Here is a 6,315-nt window from a genome sequence, read left to right on the forward strand (position 1 = left end):
CTCGTCTCCGTTGGCAGCTTCGGTGCCCAGCTCATAGAGCTGGAGAAACTCCGCAGGGTCGGCCGTGCCGTCGTAATGAGGAGGCAGGTCTAGCTTGAACTTGCCGGGCCACGCGACGCTACGTAGCTCGATGGTGAAGGCTCGGCAGCCTGCTGTGGCCACGGGAGGCCTTGGGTGACGGAGAGCTTGGTCTTGCATGTCCCCACGCGCTGCAGCTGGGAGCAGCTCGGGGTCTTGACGTGCGGGAGCAGGAGCATGGCCGTGACGTGCTGGAGCAGGGAGCGCCTGGGCAGCTTCTTGCGGGCGAGGGACTTCTTGGCAGCTCTGCTCTTGCCGCGCTGGCACCTGACAGAGCGGGTTCCGCCCAGGGGCCACGCGCCTTGGAGCCATGGCGCCTTCTTAAGGAGGAGGCAGCTGGGGCGCCCCCGGAGCTTCATCGCCCGCGTGGGGCGGGGTGCGGTGCAGCGGAACGGACGGCGCAGGAGAGCCCCCTGCGGCGCGGATGAGCTCGGCGACGCGGTCGAGCCATTCTTCGTAGACATCGTCGACAGGATGGTAGCACAGGAGCTCGTTTGCCGTGATGAGCGCAGCTCGAGCCTCCATGGGTGCGCGGAGCGCGCGGGACGAAGAACCAGCTGGGGTGAGCGAGGGAATAGCGGTGCGGCCGTCCTGCCGCACGGACGGATGCTGAGACGACGCTTGCTGCTTGTTCCCCGCCGGGCCGGTGGCGGCGTTGACGGCAGGTGACGGGGAACGGCGAGGATGCCCGCCGACAGGAGCCATTTGGGCAACGTGGGAAGCGAGAGCGGCAGGCGCTCGGCGCGGGCCCGACGAGCGTCAGACTTGGACGCAATGGTCGGAGGAGAATGGGGCGGTGGAAGACGAACTCCGGCGCACCCCTACCTGGCGCGCCAAATGTCAGATTTTAGGTTTCGTCAGACCCTTGAGGTTGGAACACTGGGGTGCGCGCGGAGATTCCGCCTTCTACCTACCTGCACCCCTCCGCCTCGCTAAGATCTAAGCTATGGAAAGAACAGCACAAGAGACACAGGGTTTATACTGGTTCGGGCCACCGTTGTGGTGTAATACCATACTCCAGTGCGTGGTGTGGTGGATTGCCTCTTGGGCTGATGATGATGAGCAATATAAGGAAGAACAGCCTCGCGAGGGTCTGTTCTTGGTTGAGGGGATGAACTGCTAGGAGGAGTTCAGTCACCCTTCTCTCTCTCTCTCTTCTCGATTCTCTCTCCCATTTCGATCCCTCTCCGATTTCAATCCTCTCTACCCTGTGGGTGGCTAGTCCTATTTATAGGCAAAGGCCCTAGGCCTCTTCCCAAATATTGAGCGGGAAGGGCGCCAACAATTGGCCATTTTGAAGGGGAACATCTGGTACACTTATCCTGACTAAAGTTGGTCCTCGCCTACCAAAGGCTCTGGTGGTGAAGCTGGCTTGGGCTCCACAATGACTTCCTCCCTGTCGTTGGACTGGTCTTGGTCTCGTTGCACCGAAACGGGTGCCTTTGCTTGATGCTCTCGCCTGCGCTTGCTCCCTTTGCACCAAAGAGGAAAGGAGGACACTACGCGGGCTGGCGCCCGCCTGGCACCCTTGGTCCTCATGGCTTGCATCCGGGCACCTCGTGAGGTACCCCGCCTTGATCTCTCCGCCTCTTCGCGAGCCATTCTGATGAGGCTGTGCTTGAGGAAGCTTCGTGTCGTCCACCCCGCGAGGCTTGGCCCCTCGCGAGGGTCTTGGGTCTATGTTGATGAAGATGGGCCGTGCTGGGCCCCCCTTTGAGCCACGCCGCAGGTCGCAGGCAGGCAAGTCTGGGGACCCCCGTTCCCAGAACACCGACAACATGTACTAACAAGAGCAAAGCAGCGAGCAACATATTTGTGATATCCTATCGTTCTTGTCAAACCGGAATTCTTCTTCGAGCAGATTTCCTGCAAAAAAGATCCGTAAGGCACACGCGGAAAAGTAGAAGTTCAAATTGTCATGTGATTTCATAGACAGTACCTCATCCTGGGAACGAGACTAGTGCATAACAAGGTTTTCCATTCAATGTCTTCTAAATTTAGCACACATGAGACTTCACCGGAAATTCGTTTATAGACTTTCCATCAAAGTGTGATTTCCTTAGGTAACACCGATACTGCTGCAATGCTTCCTTGAAAAGCACAAGCAAGCAGAATGTAATGTAAATCATTGATGTGTTCAATCAGCAGAAAATAGGAAAATAATAACCATGAATAATAGCACTTACACGTAAGTTGGACAGGAAGATGTGAAAATGGTGTTTGTCTTCACAATAATCTTCCCATGATGGGAATATATGCACGTAGTCCCTAACAACATTGAAAGCATTGTCTTTTAAACTAGGAATAAATGGAATGGGGTTCCAATCTGCAGGAATTGGCCGTCTCTGCAGTTGGGATAGGTCTTCGGCCGGTGGACTTGCTGTACTTTTTGCTGGAGTGGGATTTTTCTATGGTACAGCTGGTGCTATGGCAAATGAAATCGGTATACCTTTTGCTGGAGTGCAGGTCCTGTGTGGTGGGGCTAGTGGTGTGGCCAGTGAAGTATGGGTACAGTCTGCTGGAGTCGGTCCTACGTTTTGTGTCACTGGTTGTACAACCAATATAAGTGGGGTGTTGTCTGATTTCTCTGGCACCACCATGTTTTCCAAGGACTTTGCTGGTGCTCCTTCAGGTTCGGCAATCACCCTCTTCCTTTTTGATGTCTGATGCACAAGAACAACATCTGAGTGGAAAAAACATGGTATGATGACAGATGGAATATGTATTGATAATGGATGGGCATGGCATCTCGACATATATGATGAGTAAACTAAGCAGATGGCGGTGCAACAAAGCTGAAGAAATGCAAGACAACATATCCAAGATACGCGCAATCAATAAAACCATGCGAAATTAGAACAGGCACCTTGATGGGTGAACAGGACATGCCATCTGCCTTTGAATCCTCGAGGTTAGAATAGTCATTAGGGTGATATTCTGAACAAGAATCAACAGGTGGGGAGTGTACGAGTTTCATTGCTTCCAGAATGGCACTCAATGCCTTGCTTCCAATTTTGTAAGTCATTGCAGTGTTCCACAATATTCTTCTGATGCGCGGATTCTGATATTCACTGTAATTGCATATAATATCTGAGAACCATGAAAACATAAATAGTTGTGAGATTATCTTTGTAATGCAGATGATATTCTAATATAGGGGTGCCCCTGTAAACACTTGTGTGCTATCACTGGATTCTGATGAGAAAGCTCATGTGTGCTGTAATATGGTGCGTGCATTTATATAATCTGGCACAAGTACACACAAAAATAGGCTCCAGAAGTAAGGATAGCTGGCAGATGATAGGTTCATAATATACTGTATAGAGAGTTTATTGCCAAACCATGATAACAAGAGCACACAGCAACTAGGAAGATCATAGTGTACATAACAGGGGTACACCATAACCAGGATATATAAATCGGGAAAGTGGAACTGGCTGGAAATTACGGTGTTGTATTGCCGCTAGTAATTGAAAGCCTATCGATCACGTACAGGCCAGCTCTATCAACTGTTGACTACAGATGTACCTGCTCCCCTTCCTGACAAGGAACATACTGTGCTTCCCATACAGAACACCGCACGGGCCGTCGGCCGAACCACCGGCCCCACCGCCTGTGTTCCTCCGCCACCCCCACCCCCACCCGCATCGAGTTTTCTTTGTTCGACGAGGCCCCACCACTGCCCCCCCACAACCACCGCCTCCACCCGAGCCCCTTCGATCGCACCGGCGAACTCCGGCGAGCTCTGAAAAATCGACTGGCCCAATTTTGAAATTTAGTCCACTGTGATTTAACTAGTGTGGAATATAAAAGGGGAAAACCATAAGCATTGCAAGTATGGTGTTGAGCGTGCCATGGCGGATCTGAAAGTGCAAACCGGACAAAGGCAAACTTCGCAACCAAGATAAGAAATTAGAGTAAAGCAGTGGCGATCTATTTTCTTGCTGCGATAAATAAGTTGAGCAGATACGAAAGAGTACCGCCTCTGGTGCGGCGCCGTGTATGCATCTGCTGAGAATTTGACGGTGTTGCGGTAGCGATGGTTGTCAGCGGCGTGGAAGCAGATCTAGGAGGGTAGACGGTGGCGGCGGGGCGCGGTGGACGAGACGGTCGTAGGAGCGGCGCCGGCAAGGTGGACGACGGCGGGGATGAAGCGAGAGGACGGGATGCAAGGATCCCGGTCGAAGCCGTGAATGAGAGAGGTCGATCTCTAGTAATGGACGGCGGCGTCGGGGTATCAGCTCTGGCATGGTGGAGGAGGATGGCGGTGGATGGGGTGGCGGATGACGCCGGACGGAGGAGGGTGGGGTGGAGAGGGTTTTTTGGCGCCCACGGAGTACGAATGGGGAAAAGGGAGGTAGAGAGGAAGGGGGAACCATGTATTCAGGGCACGCTTGTCTCAAATGCGAGGAAATTTACAAACTTAGCCCCCGTTTCAAATTTCTACTACATCACAGCAACACTAGTCGGTTGGGAATAGGACGGTAATCTCGCATACACCGAATATTTGCCGACGAGAGTTTGTTTTTGGCGCCCACCGTGTATGAATATGAATCGGGGAGGGAGTCGATTTCGGCCGAGGACACACTGTGGTTTGGCGCCCACCGTGTATGAATCCGGGTGAGAGGCGGTTACGTCACGTTTGGGTGAAATTACAAACCTATCCCTATCGAAACCTATAGAAATCCAGCATATAGGCTTTGCATGGCAGGGATAGGCAGTAGTGATTTCCATCCCGCAGATTTTGGTTTCGGGCGGTTACTGCGACTTTCCCTGCTTCGTTCAAATTTTACAGAGTGCACGTTTACCGTGCCAACTCAATTCGAGTCCCGTTTGTATTCTATTTTTTGGGGCGGGATCCATTTTCAATTGGAATTACATTCTATATACATCATTTTTTATATATACTTTCAAAAGCACAACAAAGAATTCTGCTCCTTTATATGTATAATATGATTTACAAATACAACGATCTTGAAATCTTAAGGTTGAATTCGATTTTTTAACCAAATTATGTTCTACTAAAATGTATGGATCAGTAATATCTACATATTAAATAACATAGATGTGCGTGAATTCATATGAGTATGCATGTTTGATAGATCAATTTTGGTTCGAGTATGGATTACATGTATCATCATCTCGAGTTCAAATATTTGAATCCCTTTTTTGTTCACTCCTTTCACGCCCATCTCTCTCGCATGCATGCTCCTTCAGGTAGCTATCACTCTCTTTTCTCCAGCTCACCCATACGCTCACTTCATGTTGCTTCTATCCTCACAAACATGGTCTCTCGACGTCTCCCTTGAGAAGTGTCACACTCTCAATATCATTATAAATTACACGGTTTTCATCATCTCTCACGTCTCTACTGTTCTCTGCTATCACTCGGTACCTATGCTTTCTTTTTCACCGCCAAACACACAGTCTCCACTCGTCTTTCACCTTGTCTTTCTCTCTATGGGATTCTCTCACACACCCTATATGACTCATACCACTAAAATTACTCTCTCTATCTCTCCTGTAGACACAACATTTGTTGCGATCTCCTTTTCGTCTCCATCCCAGACTGACATTATTCATTTGTTTACCGATCAGACAACCCCGACTACCGTCTCCTCTCTCTCTCTCTCAGACACACACGCACAACTCCTGCTTCCACTCCCCTTCCCGACTACCGTCTCTCTCTCTCTTACACACACACACAAAACTCTCGCTTTCGCACCCTGACTCGTATTTCTCTCACAAACATTTATCGACTAGCTAGCCTCTAGATAGGTTTATACACCCGCACACTCGTGCTTCGACCATCGCATACATGTCTCTCTCCCGCTCCTTGTATCTATGTAGATTTTTCTTCCCTTCTTGACACACACCCTCTCGATCATGCACACACACACTATCGCCTCATTTTAAGCTGATACCTATCGCACACACACTCCTTGTGTCTTTGTCACACATGCACTCCGTCCTCCTCCACTCGCCCTCTCTCTCACACACATGGGCTTTCGGCAACAACTAGCAAGATGCCCATGCGTTGCACGGAACATCAAGATGCATTTGTATGAGTAGTTTATCTTGTGGGGGAAAAGGATGAACGAGGGAAGGCCTTATTTGCAAATGTGGAGAGGGGTGTGGGTATCTTTTTGCAGAATTGCCATAGTTTCCTTCCTATCCGTCAGATATAGATCGGACGGCCTATATTGCAGGATGGCAGGCACATGATCATCACCGACA

This window comes from Triticum urartu, chromosome 4 (genome assembly GCF_003073215.2).
Source record: "Triticum urartu cultivar G1812 chromosome 4, Tu2.1, whole genome shotgun sequence".
NCBI classification, from domain to species: Eukaryota; Viridiplantae; Streptophyta; class Magnoliopsida; order Poales; family Poaceae; genus Triticum; species Triticum urartu.